Below are 13,680 nucleotides of genomic sequence, written 5' to 3'. Positions count from 1 at the left end.
CGCTTGACGTAGTAGTCTTCGCATTTAACTGTCAGATGTAAGGCTTGGTTGTGAGCTGCTCCCTCTGGATGTAAGTCGTTCTTGCTGAAAGAAACCTGGTTAACGGCGAAGAACCTCTCCGTCATTCGTTCCAGTTGTTCGACTGAGGTTTCAAATGGTACGTATGCTTCGTTCAGGGTCTTGAGAAAGATCTTTTGGTGTTCGGCCGACCTTATCAGCAGAGATAGCATGGACACTTGCTTGGGGCACTTGCGCAGTTGATCTACCACTTCGTAGTCTGGCATTTTCATCTTTTGGAAAAAAACTTCCGCTTCTTCAACGCTTACAGGCTTCTTTGGTGGGAAGCATCTCCGTGTGGCATTGTTTAACTCTTGAGTGTTTGAATACCTTCCAATGAAAGTATTTTCTGGAAGTTCTCCCGTGACTTCTCTGCCTTTGTACGTAACCAACGTTCTTTGATAGTTCCACAGTACTGTGGACGGGTTTGTCATCGGCTTTTGTGGCACACGTCCGATAACCACTGGCTCATTCAGCCGAGGTAGTTGAATCGTCCCCCGGACCACATAGGCCCCTTTTGGTACGTACATTGGTTTTGCCCATTTGACTTCGAAACTCTGCGGTTTCTCTGCTCGACCTCGTGGAACGTAAAGAACTTCATTCCTTACAGGCACCATCGTTACTGTCTTTTTCTCCACCTTCTCTTCGGGCTAGCCCTTGACAGTACTGACCTTCTTTTCCCCTTTCTCTAGCTTCGGGGTGGTTTTAGGCCTTTTCCCTGCATCGACGATGGTGATTATAGCTTTTAAAGCAGGATCAAATTCTTTGTCCTCGCAGATCATTCCAATCAGCAGCCCGTTATTGTGAGCAGGCAACGGATTGTTAGTCACATTTGGGACCTCCTCATCCCTTAGTACTATTTTCCCTTGCTCTATTAAATTCTCGACCACCCTTCTCAAAGCCCAGCAGTCATTTGTATCGTGCCCTTCCGCTCCTGAATGATAGGCGCACCTAACACCGGCTTTGTAAGTAGGTGATGCCGGATTGTGCCTTGTCTGATGGACTGGCTGCAGGAAACCCAACTGGACTAGCTTTGGGAACAAAGTAGAATATGGTTCACCGATGGGTGTGAAAGTCCGTCTTCTAGGTGGTTCCTGAGGGCGGAAGTTATTATGAGGAGGCTGTGGATTATAGTGGTTGCGGTAGGGAGGCTGATTTCTGGGAGGTGGAGCTTGGCCTCGATTGGCTTGCTGTGGCGGATGGACATAGGGCTGGGTATTCATGACCATGTAGGGTTGAGAAGCATATGTCACATTTTGGTGAGGGTAGTAATGTTGTGGGGTTCTTTCTGGAAAACGGGGCCTGGGATTACGATATTCCCTTGCTTCTGATGTTGTCATGGACGTTTCTTCCTTTTTCTTTCCTCTTGCCATTCCTACGGACCCGCTTTGGACGGCTTGGGAGGTTTCCCTTATGGCTGCCTAACTTAGGATTCTACCTGTTTTCAAACCGTTCTCCACCATCTCCCCGATCTTGATTGCTTCCGCGAAAGGCTTTCCCATGGCTGACATCATATTCTGGAAATAGTCTGATTCTTGAGCCTGGAGAAAAGTAGTGACCATTTCTATCTCGTCCATGGGAGGTTTTACCCTCGATGCCTGCTCGCGCCATTTAATAGCATATTCTCTGAAGCTTTCTATAGGTTTCTTCTTTAAGTTTGACAGAGAATTTCGGTCTGGTGCAATGTCGATGTTATACTGGAATTGTCTCATAAAATCTCTGGCGAGATCATCCCATATATGCTATCGAGATATGTCTTGGTCCATATACCATTCTAAGGCTATTCCTACCAGACTTTCCCCGAAATATGCCATTAGCAATTCCTCTTTGTCGCTGGCTCCCCGCAATTGGTTGCAATATTTCTTGAGATGAGCAATGGGGTCACCGTGCCCGTCATACTTCTCAAACTTTGGGGTTTTGAAACCCACGGGTAGGTGCACGTGAGGGAACATGCACAGATCGGTATAGGAGACACTCTTCTGTCCGCTTAAACCTTGCATGTTTTTCAAACTCTGCTCAAGGCTCTTCATTCTTTTTGCCATCTCATCTTGTTCAGCAGTTTTAGGGTTTTGATCCTACCCAAGTGCAAACTCGCATTGAGGCTGTGGAGGATGGGTGCTGGTGGCGAACCGAGTTGGTTCCAGTGAGAAAGATGGTGCTTGGAATGTGAATGAGGATGAGTCAAAATTTGGCTTGTGTGTAGCGGGTTGCGCCACGATCGGACAGGGAGGAGCAGTGAATATGTTCATAGCTACGTCTGTTGTTGACAACCGGGGATAAGAATCAGAGGGTGATCCAGCAGAGAAGGCCGAAATGGCTGGGTACCCGAATGGGGTAACCGGATAGCTTATGGGGACGTTGGAAGTCCCACTTGTCCTGGAGAACAACTCAGGGAACCCAGGGATAACACTTGGCGGCTCTTTTTTGTTACTCCAGTCATCCAGCATTTCCAACATGCGGAGCCGCAGGATTCTATTTTCCTACGCAGTTGCGGATTTGGGCGTGAGGACGGCCGAGATCGAACTCTCCTCGGAAACAGGAACTGTCGGCAACGGAATTTCTGAAGACATTTCTATGCTTTCCTTTGATCTTGTGAAGTAAGTGTTAGTACCCCCTCTTGACTTAACAACAGGTAATTGAACACTCCCTTTCGACCTCGTGAAGTATGAATGTGAGGCCAGACTTTCACCAAACCAACCGCCTTTCCTAAAACCTGGAAGGACTCAACGACAAACGAACGGTTAGTTCGAAACAAATAACAGATAGGTGATCTCACGTTGGGGCATGATGCACCTATACAGTTAAGTGAATTCCTACATGTTTGCAACGAAAGCATGCGTCATTCCGGCTTCCTTTTAGGCTTCCCCTTTATTTTATTTTATTTTTTTCATTTTTCTCTCTTTCTCTTTGTTCCCCTTTTTTATTACTGTTTTCAATATTTGCAGTTAAAAATGTGACCGGATCCGATGAGAATTGCCTACGTATCACGATGCCGCGTGAATCAGATCATTACGTAGTTCGAAACAGATGAGTATAAAAGAAGCACACATTTTATTACTGAAACGATCTATTACAACCAACATTTTTTGAAAAAGGAAAAACAAACCTTGAAAATAAACATAGACTCAAACAGACTAATGCACCCTGATGCGAAAAGACGGACAGAAGATGCTAAGATACAGACTCGACCTATGAATACATTAAGGTTTCGAAAATTGGTGCCCGCGGGGCATCGTTCGGCCTCGCCGCGGTCCTAGGTGTGAGATCCCTTTCAAGTTGTTCCAGCTCATGCATGGTCTGCTTGACATAACCCATCATTGCCGAGAGAACGGTAATGCTGGTCATGTTCTCACACCGTAGACACCGTCTGATGATGGCATGGGCAATGGTCCTGATCTTATCTCTGGTTTGCTTCTTCTCTATGAGCAGGCGTTTTATCTGATCACTGCACGTCTTTAAAACCTGAGAATCCTGCATATGCTGATTCTTCAGTTGTCGTACTTCTACCTTCATCCGGGCCAACAAGTCGTAATAGTATCTGCTCTCAATTTGGAAATCCTCAGCCTGATTAACTGCTTTAACCTCAAGTGTAGCCATCTCTCTCTTCATTTCGGCAACAATTTTCTCGTGGTCGCGTTTCAATTGATTCAAGTATCGGCGATGCTTATCTGCTCTTGTACCCCACTGTACCTTAAGCTCTTCCATGACGTTTTCAGACTTTTCTAAACCATCTCGCCATTCCCTGACTTCACTTTTCAGCCCTTTTATCAACTGCTCGTCTGATCGACTCCTTGGTTGTTTATCAAGAGCCAATCTCAATTTCTGAATTTGGGCCCTAAGTTCTTTATTTTCTTGGGCCAATCTATTCTTTTCGCCTCGATCCGCAGCAATTTGCATACTGTTATTGAATTTCAGACTGTCAACCTGTTGCTTCAAATCACCGATCTCTGCCCGATACCCCTTTTCTTTTGCTAACCAGTTCCATTGCTCTTAGGATGACTCAACGAAATCTTTGAGATGAGGTCTTTTAGCTGGTCTCTCGCAGGATATGTCACCTCTAAACCAAGCGTGATACCCCGGGGCAACTTCCCTTTTAGCTGTATCCATCACACAAGTGTTTGTTGTCAGGTGTTGGCACTCACTCCAGATTTGGCAGACTTCTTCTTCGGGGAAACGACCGTCTGGACTGATTTCAATCACTTGGGTACTCAAGTCTTCATCTTTCGGCACTACTTGATACCTCCCCAGTTGCCTCAAAACCCGATACGGTGCATAGGGTTGGATGATTTTAAGTCCCATCAACAGAAAGTGGGGCCTGGTTGCCGGCATGTATATGATTTCCTCAATAGGCAACCATCCGAGCGTCCACTGGATTTGGTTGGCAGTGAGAGTTCGAAAAAATGACGTCCAAGCTGTGACTCCCTCGGGTAGACTAAACCCTTTGATTCTTGTGTAGAATTCTCCAATACAAGTTTTCTCGGGCGAACCGTAACCCAAGAGCGGGGAGCGGTGGCATAAATGATCGGTCATCCACATTTGCAACAATAGGTTACATCCTTCGAAAAAGTCACCCCTGGCTCGACAAGCAGTGAGAGCCCGGAAGATATCAGCCATAATCATAGGTGCCAGAGTACTTTTATCTTGGGTGAGCAAAGTACTGACGACCCCAGTTACTTTTAGATCGATGTTTCCGTCTTTCCTTGGGAACACTATAAGACCCAAAAAAGCTGTCATAAAAGCTACCAGCCTGTGTTCGTCCCACTTTTGTCGGTTACCTCTACTGCATAGTTTGAAGTCTGGCTTATTGAACCCGCCCGCGTAGCCGTATCTAGCATATATGAGGTGGAGACTGCAGAAATCTTTGGCAAGATCTGGATGGTGAAATGTTCGGGGTATTTTTAGGAAATCCAGAAACCGGTGTACCGTGACGGCCCTAGGTGAAATCAAGTACTTGAACCTTAACGGAGCTTCATCACCTCCGATGTATCCCGCTATTTATTCCAATGTCGGGGTGAGCTCAAAGTCCAAGAAATAAAATACATTGTGTGCGGAATCCCAGTAAGTGACCAATGATCTGATAATATCACCCCGAGGCTGAATGTCCAGTAAATCCGGGAGATCTTTCAGATACTTCTTTACTTTGTCTTGCCCCTCCTTGCCTAAGTCATTCCACCATAATCGCAACTCAAAAGGGATCTTGGTCATTATTGAAAAGGGTTCGTTTTGTATCGTGCTCATCCTGCACATTTATTAGGGTGATCATGCTAACGAAAAACTTTTATTAGACTCAAAATAAAACTATCTATGTTCTTTTCCAAGATTTTTTTTCAAAATGACAAACTTGGTTTTCAAATGCGGCCTTTTAGCACTTCAGGAATGAAGACTTTAAGGCCGCGAGGATCAACCGATCAAAAATGATGACCAAAGATGGCCGTTTATGCAATGTCAGCCTTCCGCCGTCCCTTTCGGGAACATTCGGCTGTTTTTGACAACAAAAGCATCACTTGATTTTTTTTTCTTTTTTTTTTAGGAATTGTGACCCGATATTGGGAACATGGCCTCGCAGATCCTCGGGGATGAGGATCCTAAGGCCATTGGGCAATTTGGTCAAAATTTAAAAATGACTAAAAATGGTTGTTTATGCAAATATAGCCTTCCGGCGTCCCTTTCGGGAACATTTGGCTATTCTCGACAAAACGGCATCACCCGACTCACAAATTAAAATTCTGATATTTTGGCTATTTCCGAAAACGGGGAGGTTGGACCCGATGAGGGTTGCCTACGTATCTCGCACCCTGCGAGAATCAAACCGGCGTAGTTCGGGCTTGATCAAGCGTAGAGTAAAACCCCTTCTAAATACAATCTTTTTAAAGAAAAGAAAAAAAATATTTTTCTGGATTTTTTTTTTATATTTTGTTATTTTTTTTTATTTTGAAAAAAGATAAAGACTAAAGAAAAATCTATTAGTCTGAATTTATAAAAGAGATACTACAAAAGAAACAGCCTTTTTTTTTAATTTTGAATTTTCCCTTCTTTTTGTTTTTTTTTTACTTTTACAAATTTTTATTTTGAAAGTGATTAAAAGAATTTTTTTTTGTTTTTTTTTATATATATTTTTTAATAAGTCAAACTAAAAGACAAATTTTGTTTTCATTTTCCTTTTTTTCTTTTTTAAGAAAATTCTGACGAGATTTTGACACTACTTGGACATTGGTTTTATTTTTCCAAAATAAGTAATTATCTCCCTACGTTGTTATTTTCTCTTCTTTTTTGAACCCTTTTTAGAAACCGGTCAGCATGCAGATCTGAAGCAAATAAATGCGCGAAATAAACGGGATGCAGCAAGATGGTCTTTTCATTTCAGGTTGCCTATCCTAGACGGACCCAACCCCTGTGTTGAGTCCCCTATGTCAAATGCAACATGATTCAAATAAGCGTTCCTACTAGGGATCCAGCATGAGGTTTCGTTATACTAGGTTTATAACCTGGGTATATGTTCTAGACTGTGTACCCGAGCGGACAATTCGAGTCGAGGAGGGGGCAACTTACCGGGAACCAAAAGGCCATCCGGCTTTGTAACTTGTCCGAGCCTCTTTTTTATTTCAGGGTATTGACACTAACAGAATAGGGAGTCTCAACCAGTAAGCACATCCCCGAAGGTGAAGAGAGAAGGATTTCGGCATAGTTTATATACAGTTCAGATAATATCAAAGCGGTAAAAGATAACATTTAACACATTATGCCAAAACATGTAATAAAGATCAGATAATAAAGCCAAATATAACAATTATTCTAAGCTCTAATTCTTGAACCCTGAACCGGAGGTTCTGGGTTCTAATCCCCAGCAGAGTCGCCAGAGCTGTCACACCTCCTTTTTGCGCGCCTACCCCAAGGGATAGATGCGCGAGAGAGTTTTTTCAATTTAAGTGACAATATTCGAAATGGGATTATTTATTTATTTCAGAGTCGCCACTTGGGAAAGGTTTGACTTTTGGTGTCCCAAGTCACCAGTTTATCTTGAATCCCAAATCGAGGAAAATATTCGACTTTCCAAATGAAGTCTGCGAACCAGAAATTCTAAGTAAGGAATTCTGTTGACCTGAGGGAAGGTGTTAGGCACCCCCGAATCCCATGGTTCTAGCACGGTCGCTTAAATTGTTATAATGGCTAAATATCTGATTTAAATACATGTTGTGACTTATGTGCTTTTATTAAGTTTAAACCGCTTTTATTGTTATCATTTATTTTTTATAAAATTGCAACGTCGTGAAAATGCATCTCGAACCACGTCACAATCAATGCACCCGTAGTTGTTAACACATTTCGACTCCGTTGAGATTTTAATTTGGGTCACATAAATGCGCACCCGAATTTAAGAATGTAAATTAATTAAGTCGCGCCTAAAGAGTCTAGCGCGTTATTATCTTTGGGGAAGGCAGTGAAATTCACTAAACAAGTCCATCCCAAATTCTAAGTATTTATTATGATCGATTATTGAGGGCCCCGCAATTTTTATTTGGCGAGGCTTGTCTCATTATTTTTTTTTAAAAAAAGATTAGCCTACAATGACTACATTTTCTATTATGTTCGTCTCTAAGAAATGGAAGAAAGAAAAATACATACTAATTGAGTTACATGTTTGGCCAACTCCGGATTCTTGTTAATTATCTAATTAATTATTTACGGGGCGGGAATTGTTTCGTGCCTTATTCCATGGGTGAACATGCTTTTAATTTGATAAGAGAAATTGTATACAAGATTTGATGAAATGCTAAGCTTACTCCAAACGTTTCTCGAGTTGAATTTAACTAACTTATTGAAACTAGATTAAGGGAATTAACTACTAGAAACTGCTACTAACGGGATTCGAACATGGTTCTATAGACTGCCTAACGAAATCCAATTTGATAGAGTTAGTTTAAATGACTTAGAACTAAATTGTGTCTCTTGCCAAATTAGAAGCAGCATGCCTTACGTGTTTAGAATAAGAATAGAGATGAGATTCACCTATCAATTTACTAAACACATGTGCACTCTACGTCATGCGGTCAACTAAAACAACTAAATAAACAGCGTAAACAAACTAAGGTTCCAATTAAGTACAAGCTACTTCATGAGTTTGCTATTGAACTACAAACTAAAATTACACGAATCTAACAACGTTTATAAAGCTGTAATTACAGCAGCAAATGATTGAACTCCTTTGCATCTTTCAATTCGTACTCATTGTTACTGTTACATCAGTGTGAGATTCAAAGTGTGTACCTGGATGTTGAATACAACAGAAGAAAAGAATACAGAGAAGTCAGCAGCAGCAACAACAAGAACGGCAGCAACAACAACAAATACAGCAGCAGTGACAGTAACAAAGTGCACCAGGAACAACTCAAACGAAACCCGAAAAGATTTGTGATAACCAGGTAGCAACAAACAACATGCAAAACTCAAAATGGACTCGAACTCAAACCAAGGTTGGACCAGTAGATTGCATAGGAAGTTTCAACGAATTGGAGTCAAACCAAAAAAAAGAAACAATATCAACTACTAAGACTTCACACTAAACCAAAGCCTGATGGAATTATGTTGCCAACCGAAAACTGAATTTGTTCTCTTTTTAGGACTGTTTTTATATCTGAAAAACCTCTTCTAACTAATCGAGACCCTTCTCCTTTTATAGCCTTGCATCAGACCATCTACAGTCTGTTAAACCATTCAAACTCCCTCCTATCTCCTGCTGTTTTTCCACTCAACCATTTGAAAATAAAACCCCTCCCATGAGATTCCCCTGACAACAAACTCTTTTCATTATTAAAATGCTTTATCATTTTATTAAACTAAACCAAACATGGGCAGCAGGAATGTATCCTGACAGCACATGCTGTCCAATTATTCTAATCCCCTAACTTCTGACCAAACACATGCTGCCTAGAGTCAAAAGTGAGCACACATGCTATTAAATTGAACTATAATCTGTAATTCTTGCTAACACCAACAGCTATCCAATCCTTAGGTGATTTCTGATTCAAATAAGCACACTAACAAGCAGCTATACTCAATTCTTTAATTGGATTCAAACAAAGCTTCAGCAGAAAAATGAATAACATGAGTCACATTATTACCATTCAAGGCTGAGACTAATTGACGACATATATTGAATCGACTACGCGAATCACAACACATACAATCAATAGCTAATGATCAGAATCGAACAGTATTGAACAGGGGTTTCAGATTGCACTGTCAAAACCAGAAATGACCCTGGGAACCAATTAATCGATCGAGTATTATTTCCATTGATTACATTGTCAAACACGTACACTCATCAATGAATAGCAAAAGAGATTCGATCAAATGAGAAGTCCGGGCGAGGACAGAACAGTCGACACACAAAAACATTCAAAACAAATCAACTAATCATTTGGATATATGAATAGACATTTAACAAAACAACAAAATGGACTGACAAGGAAAAGGAAAACAAAAATACCTCAAAGGCTTGAAAAATCAGAAGGTCCTATCTCGGATTTGAATCGACCTTTCTTGGGGTTGAACGAACTTTAATCGAAGTGTTCTCACTGAGAACACTCCGATTAAGGTCCATTAGACCCTAATCCTCTGGCTCAAACGGACAAAAATCGGACTCAAGGCTTCTAGGGTTTTAGGGCAGATTTGGGATTCATGTTTTCCTGGTTGGATTCGGACCAAACCAAGCCTGGTTTGGTCACGAGGGAGGTCAGAGGAGTGTCTAGTGTGAATCTGGGGTAGGTCTGGCATAGGTCGAGGCCTGGCTCGAATCTTCATTATTCGAATTTGAAGATTCGAGATGGTGGGGGAAGATTCGAGATGGTGGGGGAAGATTAGAGACCCACGGCTAGTGGATCTGTGTTCAGGGGGTCGAGGTGGTCCTAGGGTGTTAAGATGGTGGTCACCGGCGTCCTTGCCGCCGGGTTTATGGCGAGGGGAAAGGGGGGCGACGCTAGGGTTTCGTGGGATTTGGGTCTGGTGAGGGAGACGAAGATGAGGGAGGGGTGCTTGGATAGGGGGCGGGGTACGAGATGAGGGCTTATATACGGGGTGGATGGCTTGATCTGGACCGTTAGATCAATCGAGATCAACGGCCTGGATCCAAGGGTTAATCAAACGGTGTCGTTTGGTTTAGTATTGGGGTCGGGGTTGGTCCGGGTAATGGGTCGGGTATGGGGTTATGGGTGAGTGATCTGGACCGTCAATCTAGTGAGAGTAACGGTCCAAATTGAAGGCGACACAACGACGTCGTCTGGACGGTCGTGTGGCCAGCTCAATTGGACCGGGCAAAAGGGATTTGGACTGGGTTATTTTGGTTTGGGCCTGTTCTTAAAACTGGCCCAATCTGAAAACCCCCTTCTTTTCTTCTTTAATTTCTAAAAATCCCACCTATACAATTATTAAACAACTATCACACACATTAATATTCAACAAAAAAATAAAATCACTCAAGGACGACAAATAGAATAACAGCTGCATATTTTATGATTTTCCTTTTAATAACCGAAATATGGTTTAATTACACACGACATATTTTTTTTTGTATTTTTGTTTGATAATACTAAATAAGAATGGACAAGACCACAAATAACTACCAAAAATGCCACGTAAATTCCAAAAATCGTACAGCAAGACCAATTGTTATTATTTTTTGATTTCTTTTGGAGTGATTGTCGCGTAAACAAAAATCACGTGCTCACAATAGACACACAAACAAATATTAAAGGAAATTAGAAGGGGATAAGTTATTTCATTAGCAAGAAGTCAATCATCTTCTTTACCATGATAACTAAGTTTGTAAGCATTACTAGTTTCTTTACATGTATAAAAATAAGTAATTCAATTTTTCCCAAAAATAGTAATTAAAAAAACTCCAAAAAAGCTTCTGCCTTTAAGGATCATTTCGGCAAAGTAGCAGATGTCCATCGATTTAGCGACAACGACCGAGACTTCTGCTTTACAGACTTTCAATTGTGATCTTATTAGACTAAATTTTTGATATTTTTTAATGTACTTTCGATCACTGACTCAAAGTCACTAAGTTTTTAAGGAGTTAACACGTCAAATTTTGTCGTTATTAGCTGACATATCTATATTAATAGTGGTGCCCCCGCTGCGCACAAATCCTGGGTCCGCCTCTGCTTCCAATGAATCTTTAGTGGTTTTTGTATCACCACCACACAACTATAGGAAAATTGTAGTAGTAACTGGAATAATATACAAATATCTCTGTAACCGCCATATTTGTTCCGATATTTTTTTGGATACTATAATGAAGTATTGTTATAATTATAATATTATAATATAACTTACAATATCGGTTCCGAATTTTATTTGACTTTTATAATGAATGATTGTTATACAAGAATGTTATTATAAAAAGATCCGACGGTATATTTTATAAGTGGAGTGATATTTTTACAAAGACACACAAATTCATCTATTAAAAGAATATAAAAAAGAAGACATTAATTGAACTTCAGTCTTTTATATCTCTATGTACGGAAAACTTTTTATTTATGATGGCTTATAGTTTGGTTGTTATGGTAGGTGTGCTCGTGTCAGTCGGTAAGGATAAAATATGCGTATATATTATCCCACTTGTAAAATTATACTTAATTTATTATTATTGATGTTAGTAGGTGTAACCATGTGAATTGGATTTGCATTTGTTTTTTATTTAAAAGAAAAAATTATGACGGTGATATATAAGTTAGTTTGTACACACATTTTACTTTGCTATCGTGTACTTATTATATTATTATTCGTCTCTGCGATATAAACATGACTCTTTCGTGATTTTTATTTATTTTATTGACTATTAGGTCACACCTTAGGTGCATCTAGAGTTTTTGGTATTCAATTTCCTTCTTAAAAAAGAATTTTAAAAAGAATAAAAAGATAATAATAAAGAAAATTGACCTTATCAATGTTACATTAAATACTTGCTCCATATATAATATGCTTCATGTAGATTATGAGAACTTTACTTGCATTTGCATAGAGACCAACCATATTTTAACCAAATATTCTGTTATTTCTGGTCAAACTATTTAACTAATTAATGCGTTTCAGTAAGCATATGAAAGCACATGGTATTTTTGGTATATTATATTCTTGAATTTAATAATAAATTATTACCTTAAGAATAGTGGCGGAGACAGGATCTTCACGAAGGGATTCAAAAAAAAATTGTAGCTAGTGGGAATTGAACCTGACCACTAAACTATACTTTTGGATTGCATTAAGGGGTTCAAAACTTAATATATAGAGGTAAAAAATAGATTTTGTCTTATAAAAAATAGAGGGTTCGGGTGAACCCCTTCCGCCCGTAAATCCGCCCCTGCTTGAGAGTTCTTGTACGTATATTTAGCAAGTGGACATTATTCTTTTAGGAGCAATTAATTCAAGCAAGAAAAGAAAAAGAAAAATCGTGTCAATCTTGTACCATATTGTTGTCCTGTATGGTAAGTGGTGTCTATATTTTAGGGGAAATGATAATAATTAAAAAAAAATTATATATATATATATATATATATATATATATATATATATATATATATATATATATATATATATGTTAAATAATAAACATGTCACTTTAACTTGTGACTCCTAAAATAAATAAATAACAACAACAACAACGACTCAGTAAGATCTCACAAATGGGGTCTGGGGAGGTAGTGTGTACGCAGATCTTAGGGGTAGAGAGACTGTTTCCGATAGATCTTCACGAAGGGATTCAAAAAAAAAATTGTAGCTAGTGGGAATTGAACCTGACCACTAAACTACACTTTTGGATTGCATTAAGGGGTTCAAAACTTAATATATAGATGTAAAAAATAGATTTTGCCTTATAAAAAATAGAGAGTTCGGGTAAACCCCTTCCGCCCGTAAATTCGCCCTGCTTGAGAGTTCTTGTACGTATATTTAGCAAGTGGACATTATTCTTTTAGGAGCAATTAATTTAAGCAAGAAAAGGAAAAGAAAAATCGTGTCAATCTTGTACCATATTGTTGTCCTGTATGGTAAGTGGTATCTATATTTTAGGGGAAATGATAATAATTAAAAAAAATTATATATATATATATATATATATATGTTAAATAATAAACATGTCACTTTAACTTGTGACTCCTAAAATAAATAAATAACAACAACAATAACGACTCAGTAAGATCTCACAAATGGGGTCTGGGGAGGTAGTGTGTACGCAGATCTTACCTCTATCCCGAGGGGGTAGAGAGACTGTTTTCGATAGATCCTCGGCTCAAGAAGACGAAAAGAGACAATACATCAGTACCATCAACAAAAAATAATAGAAATAATAACATCACAAGAACCAGTAAACAAATGGAAAGCAGAAATAATAACCAGAAAATAAGGCCCGACACTATAAAAATAGAGGAGTAGTGTAAACACAACATTGACCACTAGCAGTCTAAGACTAAATCCTGTCACACTAGCCTCACACTGGTAGACTAAATATGCTCAACTACCTCCTAACCTACAATCTTAATGCTTGACCTCCACAGCTTCCTATAGAGTGCCATGTCCTGGGAGATCTGAAGCCCCGCCATATCCCACCTGATCATCTCT

Source organism: Nicotiana sylvestris, chromosome 11, assembly GCF_000393655.2.
Source record: "Nicotiana sylvestris chromosome 11, ASM39365v2, whole genome shotgun sequence".
NCBI lineage: Eukaryota > Viridiplantae > Streptophyta > Magnoliopsida > Solanales > Solanaceae > Nicotiana > Nicotiana sylvestris.
This window is presented reverse-complemented; position numbering follows the sequence as displayed.